Below are 21,530 nucleotides of genomic sequence, written 5' to 3' on the forward strand. Positions count from 1 at the left end.
AACCTTGATCGCATAGGTGGAGCCTGGGAATTTTTAGAAGGAAACCGCCCCCCCACCAAATACTATATTTTCACAGACTGATTCCCATGTTTAGAGAAATAAAAAACAAAACTCTCTGAGGGTGCGTTTTAAGACATTAGTCTTTCAACCCATCAGGGGAGTTAGGAAAAATTCATCTGAGTAATGGGATTTAGGACCATGGTTTCCAGAGGAAACAAATGGAGGCTTGAGACTTGTTAAGCTACCTGAAATATTATCACAAGATTATTATTCACATGATAAGCCGCCAAGTGGGAAGGATCCCAGGACAGCAAAGGAAGCAGACAAAAATGGTGACATCTGCTCCAGTTCAACCTGGGCTTCCCCCTACCTGAACCCTATGGGGAGGACCCTGATGAATGTTCAATATGCTGATCTTTCTGTGATTTTTAAAAATATATTTTAATGCTCTTTATAAGCCATCTGGAAAGGATGGGCGTCCCAAATGGCCGGGTTTAGAATATATCAGCTTGCAGATTGCATCAAAGCTTGTCTCGCTTGCTACATTCACACAACTCCTTCTCTCCAGGGACCTCTCAACCCAGCACCTTCTCCTGAGCTGCCCCCATCTCTGTTCCTCTATGTTGGGTGGGGGTGGGACCTCAGGCAGCCCTCCATGCCTCTCTGTACAGCCCTTGGAAATTTACCCAGGCCGCTTCCTTCACTGGCTCTGCTTCAAACCTGGGTGTTTCTGCTTTTCTAGAATGTGTCCTTAACCTCTGATGAAGATAATGATGATGATGATGATAATAATGATAATGATAATAATAATAATAATAATAATAATAATAATAATAATATATTTATACCCTGCCCATCTGGCTGGGCTTCCCCAGCCACTCTGGGCGGCTTCCAACCAAACATTAAAAACACAGTACAGCATTAAACATTAAAAACTTCCCTAAACAGGGCTGCCTTCAGATGTCTTTTAAAAGTAAGATAGTTGTTTATTGCCTTGACATCTGACGGGAGGGTGTTGCACAGGGCAGGCGCCACTACTGAGAAGGCCCTCTGCCTGGTTCCCTGTCACCTCACTTCTCACAGGGAGGGAACCACCAGAAGGCCCTCGGCACTGGACCTCAGTGTCTGGGCAGAATGACGGGGGTGGAGACGCAACTTCAGATATACTGGGCCGAGACTTTTTAGGGCTTTAAAGGTCAGCACCAACACTTTGAATTGTGCTCTGAAACGTACTGGGAGCCAATGTAGGTCTTTCAGGACTGGTGTTATATGGTCTTGGCGGCCACTCCCAGTCACCAGTCTAGCTGCTGCATTCTGGTTTAATTGCAGTTTCTGAGTCACCTTCAAAGGTAACCCCACGTAGAGCACATTGCAGTGGTCAGGCTTGTCTGGATGAAGACTAGAGAGGGATGTGTGAGTAGAAACAAGCCTATTGTACAAAGATGAAATTTGCATTCACTGCCTTGCCCACTCTTGCCTCTGGCCATGCCCACTACTGGCATGTGGCCCTCAAAAGGTTGCCCAGGAGGAAAAGTGGCCCTCAAGCTGGAAAGGTTTCCCCACTTCTGCTCTGTGCCAGTCCTGTCACCCCATGGCAGCTTTTTCCAATGAAAAAGAAGTTTTATAATGAATGCGCATTCTCTCCAGGTGGAGTGTGGGCACTTATATACAGTGGTACCTCGTGTTAAGAACTTAATTCGTTCTGGAGGTCTGTTCTTAACCTGAAACTGTTCTTAACCTGAGGTACCACTTTAGCTAATGGGGCCTCCCGCTGCCGCCGCACGATTTCTATTCTCATTCTGAGGTAAAATTCTTAACCTGAGGTACTATTTCTGGGTTAGTGGAGTCTGTAACCTGAAGCGTCTGTAACCTGAAGTGTCTGTAACCCGAGGTACCACTGTATTTCTCAGACCCCAATATGCAGATTCTCTTATTTGAAACAGTAGGTTGTAGCCAGTGTAGGTGTCCCACCTTCCATGACAGGACATGCTTTCTGCTAAGGCTGTCTGCTTGTGACAGTTATTTACTGTTTTATCTGCTTTCTGGGCTTAATGGAATTAATTGTTTTAAATGTGTTATTGCACACCACCCTGAGATAAATTTGATATAAGGCAGCGTTAATAAAATAGAGACGTGAAAGCTACCCTCTATTGGCTCCAACCCGTTTGCTACTTGCTCCAGGGGAGTAACAAATTTCACAACCATAACATGGTTCTTTTCCACTTTCTGTATATCATTTTACATCTGGTTGTTCCTGTGTGATGTTGCTGGGCTTCCTAAGCTGGGGGAATGTCAAAAACATAATTATGGATTTCTTCAGTTTGATAGAATGCTACATGTTGTCATAAAACAGCACATTAATTGGTCTTGTTACTTATACATATTAAAACGGTACAGCTCAATTAAAGTTTTCAGATTAAATCATAGTAAAGAGTGTGGGAAATGTTCAGAAGGGAGGCAGCAAGGGGCCTCCTTGGAAGTTTTCACAGATATATCCTGCTGATACTATCTTTAAGGTGGAGGAACTGAAGCTGTTACTCAAGGATAGGAATAATTGGGTGGGTGTGAGTTATTATGAGCAAACATGCACTTATTTATTATAAATGTTTAATTGCTTTTTGCTCTTCTTGAAAATTTACACCTAAGCTATTTCAGTGCCAAATATAAAAAACCCCCAAAAAATTTAAACTGCAGAATTTTGAAGAGCCTCGTGTCATGCAAACCCTAGAGGAAGGTGACATATACCCCTTGCTCAACTCCACATCGATAGCAAAAGAAAGTTGCCATCCATTCTGGTAACATGCATCGCAAACCTACACACATTTAGCCAGAGGTGTTTTGCTGTTTCTTAGGTCACTTCCACACCATACATTTGAAGCACAAGGCTTTTCCCAAACTGCCGTTTGCTAAGGGAACTAGGAATTGGGAACTACAGTTCCCAAGGTTCTTGGGGGGGGGGGGAGCCGTGCACTTTAAATGTGCTTTAGATTTATGGTGTGGATGTGACCTTACTTCCAGGTAAGAACATGTGCATGGCATTGCACTCATAATTGTTTTGTGTATGCTCTATTGTTTTTAATACGCTGTATTGTTTTTAATATTCGGTTGGAAGCCGCCCAGAGTGGCTGGGGAAACCCAGCCAGATGGGTGGGGTATAAATAATAAATTATTATTATTATTTTCCTGTAAGTTAGATCTTGCAAAGAATCCAATGGGTTTCCACCTCTTACCCCAGAGGTTGCCCTCTAAATTTCCAGATGAATTGAGAGAAAAGGTATCTAGCTCTACAGTTCTATGATTCTACAACCCCCTCCATGTAGAGTTCTGATATCTGCATCTACATCCTCCTCTCCTGCTGTGACAAGCAGGTCTCCAGCTGTCCTACTGGTGCAGCAAACAGGGCAGTGGTCAAGGGACATGACGCTGGAGGTAACTGGTGGAAGGAGCTATGGGACCTTTTCCTCCTGCTTCACCTGGAGTTGTAAAGGACAACGTCTGTGGTAAAAAGTGGCAACTGTAGCAAGTACAAACTTCAATCCTCTTTTCATGCCTGGAGGCTCAAGAATTATTAATCTACTTTTTGTGTTCTTATATGCAAGAGCTTTGGCAGCATGATACCTGCTCAGGCAATCTTTTTGCCAAGGAGTTTCACCCTCTTCATTTCAGAGGAGCCTCACATGGCCTTGGAATACCCTGCCAACCTCTGTCCCCAAGCCTGTTTGAAGGCCTTACCCCAGGGACCAAGATTAGACGTCTCCACCAAAGAACCAGCCAATTAAGTTAGTTCTCAATAAGGAGTCCCTCTCCTCCCGCACTCAATGTTTTCCTAGTTCAGCTTTGTTCGCAGACACCTCCCAAAGGCGCTTCACCTGACTTGCCTTCTCAAGTCCAAAGACTATATGACTGGTCACATGACGCTTCTGGAACTCACCTGGTCATGTGGCTGCCTCGCAGGCTGGAACAGAATTTTTCTGGAACGCCAAATGACATTTTTCAAAAGCTATGGCAGAAAACAAAAACCAGACACTTCGTTTCAGCCAAAATTGAAACTGATGTTATAATAATTCCCACAGGCATTTGTCTCTTGCAGCAAAAACACCCCCAAACGCCTTCAAGACATACAAATTTGTCATGGCATAAGCTTCCTTTATGGCACATTCTTAATGTTTGCATCATCTATGTTGATTCAGAAACTGATGAAGATCAAGTATATCTACAGCACAGTGGTACCTCTGGTTACGTACTGAATTAGTTCTGGAGGTCTGTTCTTAACCTGAAACTGTTCTTAACCTGAAGCACCACTTTAGCTAATGGGGCCTCCCGCTGCTGCTGTGCTGCCACCGCACAATTTCTGTTCTCATCCTGAAGCAAAGTTCTTAACCCGAGGTACTATTTCTGGGTTAGCGGAGTCTGTAACCTGAAGCGTATGTAACCTGAAGCGTATGTAACCCGAGGTACCACTGTATGTATCTTTTACATTGGGATGGGAGGTTGTGGTCCTCCTTAGGTTGTTGGACCCCAAAACTCATCAGCCTCAGTCAGCACGCCCAAGAGAAAGGGATGATGGTAGCTGTAGTCGAGACCAGAAGTCCCACATTCTTGATTGACACATAGCTGCCAGAAACACTGTAGAGACATGTGGATCACTCGTTTCCCTGCTAAAGATAACGTAAGTATGCAAAACATAGGGTATTATTATAGGGGTTTTTTCCAGAATGGTGAACACAAAGCAACTTAAAAGAATAAACATTAAAAATATATATTTATTTTGCAAGATCAGGTCAGATTAAAATGCTGCAGAAGCGCTGCAAATCTCTGTATGTGAAAACAACTGTGGTTCCAAAGTTTGCACGCTGAGATCAGCAGGGAAAGGTGTTACCTCAATTTTCTGATATTACCAATCAGTTACTCAGTGTCCAAACATATATTAGCTATGCTTCTCATTATATTTATGCATTAGCACATTTTAATACAAGTTATTAAATGTGAGGCAACACTGCAGACAATGTGTGCATGTTGGTACAACCATCGTTCTAGGGGAGATAGTGATCTGTTGCATGTAATGTACATCTTTATACTAGAGCTGTGGCATAAATGACCCCATTAAATCCTGTTATTTTCCTAATCCAATAAGCACTTAATCTCATTGCAAGTGTTGGAAATAATTATTCATTTATACACTTGTTTTTGCTGCACATTTGATGTCAACAAGAGTGTGCTTTTGACTAATCAGTTAAAACAGCTGGTGGATAAGGTAGTGAATGAGGATCAAGAATTTGCTATTCATAGGCAGGGAGTTTGTTGACGGATTTATTTCATCTGAGGTGCAGCTATATGCAGCTATAGACTTGAACACATTCAGAGATATTAATCTGGCCATCTCTGATTATGAAACCTCTCCTCTGACTGCGGTCTTACCTGGGGGTAAGTCGCTGCAAACTCAATGGGAAGTTTTTCGGACATGCATAAGTTTGGGCTCTGCAGTTCTGGGAGTCTTTCTTCCCCATTCGGGACAACAAAGTCTCTAATAATATAACCCCTAGAATCTGCCATTTAAAAAAGAAACAAACCACATTTTTTCCCCTTTAAATGTTTTCCTGTTCAGCAAGTGCCTTAAGAAGTTTTTCTCAACGGTGCCCTTGTGACTACAGGTAACTGCCAAAGGAGACTTCTGTAACAATGGCATGAATCAGTAGTTAAGAATCTGGGAGTGTTCCAGGAACATTAATTAAAACAGCTGGGTACAGGAATGGACACATCAGGATTTTCTGATCCATATGAGTTTCACATGTGTTTATAAGTCTGATCTGTCCTGTGCATCTGTAGGTTTAAGGCGTGCACACACACACACACACACACACACACACACACTTTCTATACGTATTTTTCACAAAAATGCATCTTGTCCTACATTTCTTTTATGCTCATTTTAGTACATTTTTAGAGCTAAGGTCTTAAAAAGTGGAGAACTGTGAAAATCGGAGGGTACTCTCAGAGGATGTAGATCGGGTTGTGATCTATGTAGCAGTCTGGGAAGTGTGATTCAGGTTTGCTTGTTTTAAAAAAGCAGACTGAACGAATCCTTCAGCATCTATAGAAGATTGTGAAACTCAGCAGCCGGGCATTTCAGGGATAGGGCAGTCATAGAATTCACTCGGGAGATACCATGGGAAGGGATAAGCCGCGAACCTGCAGTAGTTCCGCAGATCTCATAAGGGCCTTTGGAGCAGCGTTGCTAAACGAATGCATTTGTCCATGAGGAATTCACGCTAAATGATAGCAACTGGTAAGCGGCTTCTGGTTACTGTCTCTCTCCCACTGGGAGGAGGAGGAGAGGGAGGAAACATCAACCATAGCTCATCTGCATGTGCAATCACACATTTAAATAAATGCTTTTCAAAAATTGACCATTGCCTAACTGCTGAGCTTTAGGGTTATGTATTTTAAAACCAGGTGGAGGAGAAAATAAAAATACAAATGGTTTCAAGCCGGGCAAATAGCCTGCCTGTCCATAGTTCCTTCAGCTGTCCTCAGCTGCACTTTGTTTTCAACTGATACTAATAATGGATGTCTGATTTCTCAAGAGCCCCTCTGCAACCATTTACAGCTTTTCCTGACTGCTAAATCTATCGCAGTCTAGCGCAGAATTTCCTTACAGGCATGATCTCACTGACCAGAAACAGAGCCACTAGCTTTTTCTTTTCTGACAGGGCTCCTGCAGCATTCGCAATGAAGTGGTAGCAGGAATATATTAATTGTAGGAAGGGGAGGACAAATGTGTCAATTTCAGTTTCTAATTTCCCCCAATCTTAAACCCACTGTCCCACAGCAAATTGCAAGAAAAACCTCATGAAACTTTGTCAGTGTTTTAGGGCTCGCTTCTCCCAATAACCACATTTTGATACGCAATTTTGACCAATGTACACATTTTTTGCAAGCCGTTTCTTCCTAATGTGATGCTGGATCAAGCCCTGAACCGAATCAGAGAGCGCCTGCCCAGCCCGAATACAAATAACTGTTGATTAAAAAATCATAACAGTTAAAACACAGTTATCACTTGCAGCTGATGGGCATAAATGAAACTTACCTCATTGTTAGAGAACTAAGGGATCATGGTCATTTTAGTATTGTCTAAGGTCACCTCCAGTCTGTTCAGCTATTTTGTGGAATGGATTCAAGTTCATACTGGAAATTTAGGTTCGCACAACTAAATCACTCTCTTGCCCTGGTGCAACAAATCCACTTTTTAAAGTGGATTTCTTTGCAGTGACATGAAAATGCACGGAAAAGTGTGGGAATGCTGCATATTCATATACGATGGAAGACTATTTGTATTCGAGCTTGGGATGGATTTATAATTGACCTGCTATGACTCTGGTTCCCAAAAAGATTGGACTCCATGCTTTGCTTTCAAAACTCCAAATAAGATTAAAATAATGCAACTGATCACGGGCTAAATTAGTGTGTGCCACATTCTGGGAACAGGAGAGATCATGGGATGCCAGTTCCTGGTTTCTCTTGCAATAGCAGGATATTAATTTCCATGCTAATCTGGCTCACTTTGAAATGTGTTAACTACAAAGGCCCAGGCAAGTATGTGGCTGTGAAATAAAAGGACTTGCTTCCTAGGAAAATGAATTCTCTTTTACTGCCACTTCTATCCTTTGGGATTAAAAAAAAGAAAGAAAGAGGAAAGTAAACAAACAAACAAATGCGCCATTAAATCAGCTTCAGGTAAAGTCACAGACCATTTAAAAAACTCACAGTGCAATCCTATATGTGCCTGAACAACACTTCATAGGGGATCAGCACGAGGGTATTTTTAGCAGAAGTGTTTTTGTAATGATGGTATCCAGTATCAGAAAACTTCACAGTTCTCAGTGGCAAACCATGTTCTAAATTACACCTGTGCAGAGTGACTGCTTAGTGTTACTAACTTGGGCTGTAATAAAGACATATAGGAATACTGGCAAGCTTTCCACTGCTAAAGAGATGTTCCTCTACCGTCTGTGCTGTTATGCACCAGTGTTTTAACAATCTACACGCGTACGCCTAATTCTGCATGCAGTCTTTGCAGAGCACATCACCCAAATTCTGGATTTAGGAATCAGACAGTGGCATTTCCTCATAATAGCAGCATTTACCATTCGTTTAGCGCTGTGTGCACTATAAATATATCCTAATGTTCGGCTGTTTTCCTTGTATTTCAGTGAGGTTTCACTACCTTACTTCATGTTCAGTTTCTAATCCTACATAAAAGCTCCAAAGAGTCCCAAGGCTTAGTCTGAAGGCACAGGATGTGTCACCTCACCTTTGAGTTGCTCTGCTCTTAAAAAAGCAGGTACACATTCCTAGGGTGCTTCTGGATTCAGTCTGTCACTAGAGACCCAGATAGTCTCAATGGCTAGAAGCACCTTTCACCAGTTGTGTTTGGTACCACAGCTTTGACTATTCCTGGTGTTATGTACTGAGTTGAATAGGATCCAAAATGGAGCAGCCTGATTGGTCATAGAACAATAGGATTCAGAATGCAGCAGTCTGATTGGTCCACAGGAGCCACCCATACCAGCTCTGGGTGGAAGTGAATCCGCAACCTGATTGGCCTACAGGAGAATCCCAGAATTAGGCAATCACGTGGGGCCCATTGTGTAAATAATGTATATAAAGCAGACATTCTGGGGGAGCTTCCATTCCTCCTCACCACTATGAGCTGAATAAAGAGCATGAAATCCACTCTCAACTCCGAGTATATTTCACCTGGACTGGGAGAGGTCGTTCACAACAGTTCGGCATTGGGGCCCTCAAGATTGGATTACTGCAATCAGGGGTGCCGGTTCCTAGGGGCTGAGTGCTTTTGGGCTCCCCTATATTTTTGGGCTCCCCTATATTTTTGGCCAGGCCCCCCTGATGTCCCCAAAGTGCAGAGCTGAGTGTGGCATGCATTCGCTCCAACATTCTGCCGATAAAAATCAGGACAGGGGCCTCACATCTTTTCCCTAAAGCCCAGGAAGCTTCTGCTCAGCTTAAGCTGTGAGGAGTGATGCTGACATGTGCAACGTTGGCCCCCACAATCACCCTCACAAGCCAGTGCATCTGACGGCAGTGCACTGCCAGAAGGCAGAGAGGAGCAAACTTGCTATATTCCATGTGTCCCCCCCCCCCTATTTTTTCTTCTTCAAAGGGAGGTCATTATGTTGCACCAGCCAGAAGGGTCTTTAATGTGAACTCTGTTCTCCAACTCCTCTCTGCCCAGGCAAAGTTCAAGGTGTTACTATTAGTATATAAAGTCCTTCTTGGCTTAGGGCCAGTTTACTGGCAGGCTCACCTTGCCCCACTTGACCACTTCAGTTTGTGGAACTGGTACCGCTACAGCTGCCCCATGATACTCATTCTGCAGTTCTGAGAAATCAACCTTACAGTGTGGCACTCCCTGCCTATTGACACCAAGCAGATGCCTTTGCTATACTCTTTTTGGCATGGGCTGAAAACATATTTGTCTAGGCAGGCCTCTCCAGACATGTACAAATTTTAATCTTTTTTTGCTGTTAATTGTAATTTTTTAAAAAAATGCTTTAAATTGTTTTTAACCATTTTTTTACTGATAATTTTATTATTTTTTGTAAACCGTTTAGACGTTTTATTAAAATCGAGGAGGAAATAAATCATAAGTAAAACAGAAGTCATAAGACAGGCACATTTTCTTCTGTATCTGTAACCAAAGCAGACCAGGCATTATGTGAATGCAGATGCCGACTGTTTTATGGGATAAAACACCTCCATTGATGTTTAGACTTGCTACGCCACTGATTTCACAATTCTGTTTCTCATGGAACCATTCATATAATTCGAGCCTTAGAATACCTTTTCCAGCTGTTCTCTAGGGAAGAGCCATGGCTCAGTGCTAGGTGATCTGCTTTGCTTGTAGAAACTCATATGTTCAATTCCTGACATTTCCAAGTAGATCTGGGAGAGACTCCTGCCTGAAATCCTGGAGAGATGCTGCCCATCAGTGTAGACAATACAAATCTAGATGGACAAATGGTCTGACTTGGTCAAAGGCAGCTTCTTCTCACTCCTGTCTTCCAGTGCTTGTAACCAGCTGAATAATGCTGGGTGCTCAGCTAGGTGTGTCTTTGATTCACTCCAGTAGGGTATTTTTTTGTATTACTGTTATTATATTCTGAGCTATTGTGTGGAAGCTACTTTGCAATATGCCCCGGCCAGAGCTAATTTAATAGGACGCAACATCTGTAAACATAAGGCAAGAGAGCAGTGATGTGTCAATCGCTGCCCAGCTAGATGCCATCTTGAATCCACATGTATCTACAAAAATTACATGCCATGAAATGACCCCAAATTGCCCCTGTGTTGCACCGATTTGGACTACTTTCAGGGCATCGGAGAAAACCACTATCCGAATTAATTACACTTAAGGTCGGCCTTCTTCTACAAATCAAGTACATGACAGCATTGCAAATGATGTGATAAATTATCATGTAATGAAGAGTCCATCTGCTCTAAGGATCTGAATGAGCAACCTTTGAATTCAAGGAGAGTCTTAGTTTATCTCCGTGGACTTTGGGTAAAGAAAAAAACCTAAGTTAAAAGCTCAGACACAAGCCACTCATTAATTTACCATGTGCCCATCCCAATGACTTGGGGTGGGAAAATATATAATTAAACTAAACAGGAACCCCAAGCACTGAAATGCCAAACCTGGTCTGGCAAAAATCAGTGCTAAGGTGGTAAAGTTTCTTCTGTGGTCCATTTAGCAGCTGCATGAGAAGGAAAACCTATCCCTTGTCTAGTGTGAAGAAGAGATGATAAAATATTCACCAGTTGGATTTTGGTCTGCTACAGCTGGTGTTAAAGAGAGAGGAACATCCAGAGAAATCTTGGCAACAGTGCCAGAGACATTTTTTTTAAAAGCAGATTAAGAGATCTCAGAAGCCTTTCAGTTTGTCAAGCTCCTGATAGAAATGGGCAGACTCTCCCAGTCCACCAGAAATGGGCCAACTCTCTGTAACAAAGATGTCTGCAAACAAGATATGAAGGCTATACTTGGGATTCATACTCCAGTTATTTTATTTGATGAGAGTTTTCTTAGTATTTCTTTCTGAAGGCTTGCTTGGAATCCCACCCAAAACCAGATCTTTTAATACATGTTCCCCATGCAGCCAAAGTCAATGTTTTCAAAAGGTCAATACACCTTCCACTTTTAAAAACCCACCTACACATCAGTTAAGGGACGTGGGTGGTGCTGTGGTCTAAACCACAGAACCTAGGGCTTGCCGATCAGAAGGTTGGTGGTTTGAATCCCCGCAACAGGGTGAGCTTCTGTTGCACAGTTCCTGCTCCTGCCAACCTAGCAATTTGAAAGCATATCAAAAGTGCAAGTATATAAATAGGTACTGCTCCGGTGGGAAGGTAAATGGCGTTTCTGTGCGCTGCTCTGGTTCACCAGAAGCGGCTTAGTCATGCTGGGCACATGACCTGGAAGCTGTCTGCGGACAAACGCCGGCTCCCTCGGCCAGTAAAGCGAGATGAGCGCCGCAACCCCAGAGTCGTCCACAACTGGACCTAATGGTCAGGGATCCCTTTACCTTTTTACAGATCAGTTAAGTTTGTATAGTCTTCTGCTCAGTTAAGCTCTTTGTGCATGAAAGATAATGTGGACCTCCATAATTCTCTGATATCCACACAAGAAGTCTGCATGAACAGACAGTCCTGGTCTAAGGTATGATGGAAAATGACTCTAACCCTAGAGTAGAAAATTCCCATTGATCACGGAGATCATGTCTAACCCCAGAGATATTCGTTTGCATGCATTGCTCTGCGCCAGGCATAAAAATCTCTCTGTGAATGGCTTCAATGGAACCAAATCAACCTAGGTGGAATCTACACACACAGAAAAAAGTCCTGAAAATGCTTATTTTTGAAGCGTTTCTTAAAATACGTTGTCTTTTCCATAAGGCTCACCATCGCCATCTAGTGCCACATTGTATATTGCACTTAAAACACACTTAAAACATTTTATTTGCAGTTGTATAGCTGAGTCCCTAGATCCAAATGCTCCAGTGTGATGTTCTGTGGACTGGAAGAGCAGCCCTGAGCTTCCCATTGCTCTCTCACAGCTGAGAGGCCCATATAAATCTGAATCCTTCTCATTCATGCTGGAAACAGAGGCTTTGAGGGCCCCGAAATCTGGCACTGCAAAGTATTTTATTATTAGGTATTATGTATTAAGGATTTTGATCCCCTCCGTATTAAAGAAGATTTGCAGGATTCTAGAAGCAGTGTGATAGATATATTTGAAAGCAAGTCTGCATCTTTATATTTTGTTGCGGTCCCAGTCTCAGCGCCACCCTCTCCTAGGCAGGGTCTAAAGTACTGTGTGATAAAACAAACTCTAGTAGGATTAAAAAGGGCCAAAACTTTATTGATTACAAATGTAGGTGAAATTTTGGCACAGGCATTGGGTGTACATCCGTTTCAGCTTCCTGCTGGAGGGCTGAAACTTTTTAGGGGATGTTCCAAGCATTATGGCCCCCCTAAGACGCCCATCTACTAAGGTGGCCATCCTGGCTGCCAATGGAAGCTCTATGGCCTGTCTGCTCCATGTTTGGCTCCTGGACAGAGACTTCCACTGAGACCCCTCTAACGGGGGACGCTGAATAGGCCACCAGTTCTGGACAGGGTGATGAACCACTTCACCCCAAAGCTTGAAGACTAGGATTCCGCCCAATGCCTTAACTGCCAAATTTGTGACATTTTGCTTTGGGGGCGGGCAAAACCTCTAGACTGGCAAATTTGTCTATGGGCAAATTCCTTCCCAGCTCCTTCCCTGGCAACTATAGCAAGGTCACAAAACCTTAACGTGACCAGATTTCTCCCCCCCCCCATTGAATCCAGGGACACTTTTCAACTTCAATGGATTTTGTATGGGGACTGATTTGTAAATCCGGGGACTGTCCCTGGGAAACGGGGACGTCTGGTAACCTTACATTAAGTTATTCTGGCAAACATTTTCTCCTAGGAAATTGTGTCCACCCCTTTAATGAAAGAAACAAATGGTACTGGATGGAACAGATCCCCACACACCTGGTGAGTTGGTCATGGACTTATCGACATCTGAAGAGGCAGACCAATGATAAGACAGTCCTACAGGATTGTGCTAATAAGGTTTCCATTAATTATGCTAATGAATGGTAATTTAAACTGAGGAATGTTGAGCTATTAGAACCAAAAGGAAGTAGTGGCCACTTGGCAGGATAACACAGAGAAAAGTACATTCTTGTAGGTTTCAGGTCTATCCAGTCTGGCAAGTTGGCAAGTTTTGTTGACTTTTAACATGGAGTTAATAGGTTTTTAAAAATGGATGTGAGAATGTCCAGCAGGCTAGCATAATTCAGTCCTCAGATGGTCCTTCTGTGGATATACTTTTTCCAGTAATTTACTTTGGTACCTTCTGGTCTAAAGTCTTCACTATAAGCTAAGGCTTTTAAGTAAGTGAGAGGAAAGGTTTGGGGGCATAAGTGTTATAATCAACCACTGATTCACAACTTGGGCTTGTCTGTTGACAGTAGATTAGACAATTATGTCTTGTTCAATACATTTGAATTGCAAACTTCTGTCTCAGTCACCAGAGCACAGAAAGATCAATAGATGCAATTCTGCATATGACTATTAGTTAGATGCATATCACCCCAGTCTGACAGAAGTTTTCCACCCAGTATTAAGGGAAGGGAGTCTCCCTGTGGCACAGCTTGGAAAGGTAAGCATTTAAACTTGTTTCCACTTCTCTTTGCATATGCTGTTCTACCTTTTCACCCTTACAAAATTGGTTGGGAAACATGAACTCTTTATAAGTGCTTCCTGCCTGGCAAGAATTCAGCAGTAAAAAAAAATAAAAAAAAAATAGTAGCAGCACATACATTTCAGCAGGAGGTTTGTTTTCCCTTCATTGTTTCTTCTTCTTCTTCTTTAATACAAATGTGCTTGAAGGAAGGAATGTAATTCCAGCAGGTGCTTTTTCTTAAATTTGAAGGAATACTAGATTCTGCAAACAACTAGTGCTATTGTGAAGTTATAGATCGCTATGGAATTTTTGATCCTGAAAGTCCTGAGAATGGGAAAGAATTGGAAAGTCAATCACTTGTGTTTGCTAGGAAATCTTTCCCCCCTCTTAGCATATTACGTTCAGAAAGCATTCCGTTAAATTTTGTATTTCCACAGTGTGAATTCTGACAACGTACTAGTTGGCAATTGGTTAGTATACAAAATCGCTAGAAGAAGAGTGGTGACTTTTAGCATTTAACAAAAATGACTGTCACTATCTGGGGCGTGAGAGGCAAGAGTCCAGCACCGACACATAGGGACCAGGGTATGGGCGGTGGCACTAGTAGCAGTCCAACTGGCAAATCCACAGTCAGGAGCCAGTCCAACAGAGGTCAGGGACCAGAGGGGGATGGGATGCAGGATAACTGGAACACAGCAGCAGCTGGAACTGGAACTGGAACTGGCTACAGCATGGCATGAAACCACATGAAGCCTCTCTTAAAATATGAGATTCTTCTGTTTTTGTTTGATAACAAAAGGTAAAAGGTAAAAGGGACCCCTGACCATTAGGTCCAGTTGTGACCGAGTCTGGGGTTGCGGCGATCATCTTGCTTTATTGGCCGAGGGAACCGGTGTACAGCTTCCGGGTCATGTAGCCAGCATGACTAAGCTGCTTCTGGCGAAGCAGAGCCGCACACGGAAATGCTGTTTACCTTCCCACCGGAGCGGTACCTATTTATCTACTTGCACTTTGATGTGCTTTCGAACTGCTAGGTTGGCAGGAGCAGGGACTGAGCAATGGGAGCTCACCCTGTCACGGGGATTTGAACCGCCGACCTTCTGATCAGCAAGTCCTAGGCTCTGTGGTTTAACCCACAGCGCCACCCGCATCCCTCTAACAGCAAGATCTACATACTGTTTAAAAATAAAACCATTCATTTACTATGTTGGAGGTTCCTGTTCTCAATTTTCATTTTATTTCCCCAATAAGAAAAAAAAAACACCTAAAATTTCCTTAGGGTGCAACCACATACCTGAAATCTGTTGGATGAGAGACCTTTGGAAGTACTGCTAAACCATCAGGGACAGAGCTACAGTGGTTGAAACCATGTTGGAACTCACCTCAAACACTGGCAGTAGGCTGGAGGGCTCCACTTGACAGCAGAGTGACCCAAAACAGGGCATGGTGTGGTAGGAGCATGGACAAAACAGAGGATGAATACACCAGTGTCAATTCCAGACCCTCTTCATTGCAGGGACACACCCACGAACATGACAGAAATATGTGTTTCAACAGGGCCTTCCATTAACTCTGGTCGGATGGAGCAGGATAAAATGACGATTGCTCCCCGCTCCTCTCATCACACTTATTCTGTGTTTTTCCTTTCACTTCCTGAACTGGAGATGGTTTTGAAGCATGTTTCTACCCCTTATTTGGTACTCCCAGTTTCAGGGTTCCTGGACACATGCAGAAAGGCTTTGTGTTGTGAGTATAAACATACACACTGTGCTCTGGTCAGCAAAGTACAGACTGGACTCTGGAGTCTTTAGAAAAGTGGTATTTTTGTAATCGGACGTATGATTTTGGCCTACAAATGTAGTAATTTATGCACTTAGGTCCCAATTGGATGAGTCAGTTGCAAAGAACTGTCAGGATGAGACCTTTGAGGTATGCAGTGTGGTGTTGTGGTTAGAACGTTGGACCAGAATAGGAGGCAACTAAGCTTAAATCCTGAGCCAGCCATGAATGTCACTGGGTGACTCTGTACGGGCCATGATCTGTCAGTCTAAATTACTTCACAGTGTGGCGGTAAGGGTGTGGATGAAGGGTAGGCACATCGTCAATAATAAACCTTCAGGGATTTAAAAATAATAATCATTTTATAAGTTGTGTGTCTTTGTTTCTCAACTTGATCCTTTTACATGGATTTGTGTGTATTGTGGTATTTTATGCACTGTGACTTGTAGTTGTTTTTATTGACCGTAGTTTAGTAATTATTCATTGCAATTGTTAAGAACGAATTTCTGTTTAATTATTTGCTGATGTTTTGAGAGTTAATTTTTATTGTGTACCATTATATTCTAATAGAATATTACTTTATTTGATATAAGTCATTCCATTTTAAAGTTATGTTATATCATGACGTCTTGTATTGGATCATATTATCATAAGGTGTGTGTTCTTTGTTGTATATTTTGTTGCTGTAAACTGCCCTGTGTATAGTAATACAGAAAGGCAGTACAGTGGTACCTTAGGTTACATACGCTTCAGGTTACAGACTCTGCTAACCCAGAAATAGTACCTCGAGTTAATAACTTTGCTTCAGGATGAGAACAGAAATTGTGCTCCGGTGGAGCGGCAGCAGTGGGAGGCCCCATTAGCTAAAGTGGTGCTTCAGGTTAAGAACAGTTTCAGGTTAAGAACGGACCTCCGGAACGAATTAAGTACTTAACCTGAGGTACCACTGTATACAAATTAAAAGTGAAATGAAATGAAAGTTTGTAGCAGAAAGCACATAAGTGATTGGTGACTTCTGTTCAGCTTGACACGCTGTAAGTTGTACAGACCTGAATCTCACCAAGACAATAGATATAATTCTGGACTGTGGTTTTGAAATAAAAAGTTGTCAGTTCTGAACCCTAGAGCAAAATATAGGAGCATACGGAATACAGAAAGAGTATTCAGCATGTGTTCTTAAGCGTGTCTCTCTCCTTCAGAACAGTCATAAGCAATGATCAGGAAAGCATTAGGTTCCCACTTGCAAACATTTGGGAGAAAAAAGCTGGAAATTATGTATGTACAGTCTTCATAACTACTTTGTACTCTGGTAGAAGGAGAGCTCAGCACAAAATGAAGCAGAAAAAGTGGTCCACAGATACATTGCAATTTTGAAAACACCACCTACACTCTCTGAAAGATTTTAAAGTCATCAGGCATGTGCTGTTAATATATGCAGCAGTTTATAAATTTACAGGCTGGGATAATAAAATGTCATTTCAGAAACGTGCAAACTTCATAGCTGCACATTTGCAGTGCCGAACGCAAGGAGCAATACCTTTCATTCTGTGCAGTTTCTTTCTCTGTCTTTTTTTCTTTCTAATCCAGAGTATTCTTTAAAGTGTCATGATAGAAAATTGACTGCATTAAAAGCATACCTATTAATCTTCTTTCTTAGGAATAAAAAAAAAATTCAAGCTCTTTTTAATACTATCAGCTGTTTATGGCTTTGACAAACAATGGAGAGATTTCAAACCAGCACAAAACATACTTAAGAGCTGCACTGTTGTAGATTAATGCATTTGTAGCAGATTTATTTCTGCTCCTACTGTATGCTGTGTATCGCTCTGCCCCCCCTTCCGCAAACAATAATACAAATAAAAGTGGAGCGATTATAGCTTCTGTTAAAGTGGTTGTGCACAGATAAGGATTTCTTGCTATGAAGAACAAAAGCAACTAAGACAAAAGAGCTTGGAAGGGAAAAGGCTCATCCACATTGGATTGGATAACCTTCAGAAGGGATGGGTGGGGGGGCTGTGGGAATCCAGATGTTGTGGGACCAGAGTCTTCTCTGACCACTAGCCATGCTGACTAGAGCTCATGGGATCTGGAGTAAGGTTACCAGATTTTTTCCAATGAATCGGGGACACTTTCAACTTTAATGGATTTTGTATGGGGACTGATTTGTAAATCTGGGAAATGGGGACGTCTGGTAACCTTAATCTGGAGTCCATCAACATCTGGAGGGCCACATCTTGGGGGTCCAGCAACATCCAGAGGGCTACATTTCCCCCACGCTTGACCTATAGTAAAGAATAGCCATCACATACGACTGTATGGCTTTGCAAAGTATATATTATTTCTCAGTACAAAAGTATCAATGGATGTAACTTAGGCCGTAATGGTTGGTTGCATTGTACAGGGTTACCAGTCTCCCTTTTCATAGGCATACATTTTTGTAGGAAATGAAGCCTCATATAACTAGCATGCATAGCTCTAGTTGAATGCACGAAAGTGTTAAGAACACAGAGGAAGCTGTAGCTAGACTTGACCCAGGTCACATCCCCTCACATACTGTGAAGGGAAGTTAGGAAAGTTCTTTTGTTCACCTTCTTTGTGCTATTAGTGTTCTTCCACCATGTAAATAATAATAATAATAATAATAATAATTTATACCCTGCTCATCTGGCTGGGTTTCTCTAGCCACTCTGGGTGGCTTCCAACAAAACATTTAAAATATTATAAAATCTGACTGGGCAGGACGTGTGGGCTGATCGCTCTAAGCCTTGACTGTGTGTTCAGAAATGTGTTACCAAATTCTGTAACTAAGTCTTTCTATCTGCATTTTTCTTGCTGCTGCATAGAAAAGCACATGAACCTGACTTTTGAAGTGTGTAAGTAAACAATTCTTTTAAACTTACCGAACTGTATAGTATTTGCTGTGCTAAAGAGGTAGAAAGAGGGTTAGGATGGGACATTTAAAAGGTCTAACAGACCATATTCCCAGGCTTCACTTTGCTGCAGGTTTTCATGTTTTCAAAACCATTGCTGGGACTCTCTCTTACCGGAGAGTATTCTGCCTCACATTTGGATCTACAGATCCATCTACATCCATTCGTTCATATTATTATTAATACTACAAATTACCCACTACAATTTCCCCGAAGGTTTGTGGCCAGAAAGCCCCATAACAGCTGAAGATCTGGATCAAGTATAATCCACCTGAAAGTACATTGCCAGCTGTCCCTTCTTTTAGTTTAGCTCATTTTAAAAGACAATTTTACTTGCTAGAGAAGGCAATAGTTATGCAGGAAGCAGAGGTGTTGCTAGGTCCTTAAAGAGCTTGGGACACAGGCCCATGATGCAAATTTGCATAAATTTGCACACGCTAATTTCTATGTATAGATGTAAGTCAGAGAAAAGGGACACAATTTAAATGTCTTTTGTTCCAGGTTTGTGTTTTGGATTTAGTTTGCACTGGGTAGAGATGTCCCTCCCCACAACTGTACCAGCCTGCACTTCCATCACTCTCCTGACATGGAGCTTCCTGTTCCATCTTCTGAAACAGGAAGTCCTGAAATGGGGCATTCCAGGAGCAGGGACTAGGAATGGCTGAGCTGGCCCTGGAATCCATTTGATCTCAAGAGGGCCTCTTTTCTGTCACTCTGTAAGCAACCACCTTTCATTGTTGAAAAATTGGAGCTCAAATAAGGTATTTTGGGCTTATATGACTCTAGGTAAAGGTAAAGGGACTCCTGACCATTAGTCCAGTCATGGCTGACTATATGGTTGCGGCGCTCATCTCACTTTATTGGCCGAGGGAGCCGGCGTGCCGCTTCCGGGTCATGTGGCCAGCATGACTAAGCCACTTCTGGTGAACCAGAGCAGCGCACGGAAACGCCGTTTACCTTCCCGCTGGAGTGGTACCTATTTATCTACTTGCACTTTGACGTGCTTTCGAACTGCTAGGTTGGCAGGAGCAGGGACAGAGCAACAAGAGCTCACCCCGTCGCAGGGATTCGAACTGCTGACCTTCTGATTGGCAAGTGCTAGGCTCTGTGGTTTAACCCACAGCGCCACCTCTAGTTGCCTTCAATTAAAAAGGAACCTATCACCTTTTCTCAGAAGTGTTGTGACCAATGTCAAGCCCTTGGTCTTTTGTACCAGGTCTCCTGCCACTAAAAAAAAAGTACCCCAGATTTGAAATTTTGATTTAGAAAGCCCAGGCAATATTGAATGTGGTGATGGCACTATCACTCTGTGATTCACTACAGGCTGCAAAATTAAAATGAGTACGTCCCTCAAATCCAGGAGACACTTTACTAGCTTGCACATGTTCAAACGTGGCTGCTCTGTTAGCAGAAAGGCTTGGAGAAAGATTGTGAATGGTTAGGTAAACATGCAGGTCTCATGGTGAGACCCGACTCCCTGCAAAAAGTAGAGTACCCTTGTGAGGCATAAAAGAGAGGAAATGAAGCTCTCTCGTGATGTCCTCTCAGCCTTTCCCCTGGAAACACAAGGCCTGAATTCTGCTGCAAGTCTCACTGATTTATTGATAAAATCCGCAACACTGCAGAATAAAGAAAGCAAAAAAATCTACCGCAACAAGTTTGACTTTGATTTATATGTAACTGTATTAAATGTGCAAGAGACAAAGTAGGTAAGGTAGTACTCTTTATTGAACCAACTTCTTTGCAAGACGTTGCACAGGATTTCAAGTTTTAAAAATGAGAAGGCTAACATCTAACATAGAATCAATCAGGGTGAATTTCCTGCACCATTCCCTGAACTCTTGGCTAAATTCTACTATCAGAGTCATGTCTAACCCCACAGAAAACCAGGTGGTTCACCATCGAAAGGCAAACTAGGATAAATATTTGCATTTGCAGGATCAATGTTTCATGATGAAGTGATTCTGCTAGATCTGGCTCCTGATCTGCTGACTTGGGTTAATGAATGGCCATTCCATTATGCTCCATAGAGCAAGATCCCCCTGCCAATTCCTTCCAGATGTTTCTGGCTACAACTTCCAGCTGGTGAGAATTGTAGTCCAAAACATCTGGAGGGGAAGGACCAAGTTGGGTGAAGGCTGCCTTCGAGTAAAGGATAACTTTTCAAAATAAGGGACACTTCATAAGTATGACTCTAAGTCTCAGAGATGTGCTATATACAGGTAGGATTGCCAGATACGTTCTAATTTAAATAGCAAAATTTACTCAAGATACTTGACATATTCAGCCTTGGATTTCAGACCTGTACATTTCACTTCACTATATTAGTAGAAAACATCACCAACACGAAAATGATGAGAACGAAATTCTGCCGAGAGATGCGATGAATACATTTCTGCTTTACAATCATAAGAAAATTAGCAACAGACCATAATCTTGGGGCTGTAGCCAACTAAGTTCTACTCTGAATGGACACATTGAAATTAATGGGCCTAAGTTTGTTATAGCTATTATTTCCAATAGGTCTACTCTGAGTATGTGATTCCTATAATAGGAGTTATTATTTTCTCCTTGGTATTTTCACACATGAGGGTATGGGGGCAGACTAGGCAGAAAGAGATGAAAATGGAGGTACTACTTAATTTATTAAGTGATTAGATTATATTTATAATTTAATATTATTATATGCTGCCTGCCCACAGTGAGGGGTGCCCAAAAGTGATGAGATATTTGTGCTGTCCCAAAATGTAATATTTTTTTGCTCGGTATTTTATTTACTCACTTTTCACAGACCCTTTTCTGCTCTTGCTCCCCAAGATGGCAAAGCCTCAATTGTGGAGAATTGTTTAGTATTCTTGAAGTCATTCCTTCCTTCCAATCACTTCTCACGTTGAGCCAAAGCCCAAACTCTGAGCAACCTTTATTTGCTGTAGGCTTTGAACAAAATGCCTCTTCCTCTTTCTGCAGAGGACTAGTACTTTGTGAGGTGCTTCATTCTTTGTGTGGGAATAGATGATGGCATG

The sequence above is a fragment of the Podarcis pityusensis genome (assembly GCF_964106645.2).
Source record: "Podarcis pityusensis genome assembly, chromosome: 12".
In the NCBI taxonomy this organism is placed as follows: domain Eukaryota; kingdom Metazoa; phylum Chordata; class Lepidosauria; order Squamata; family Lacertidae; genus Podarcis; species Podarcis pityusensis.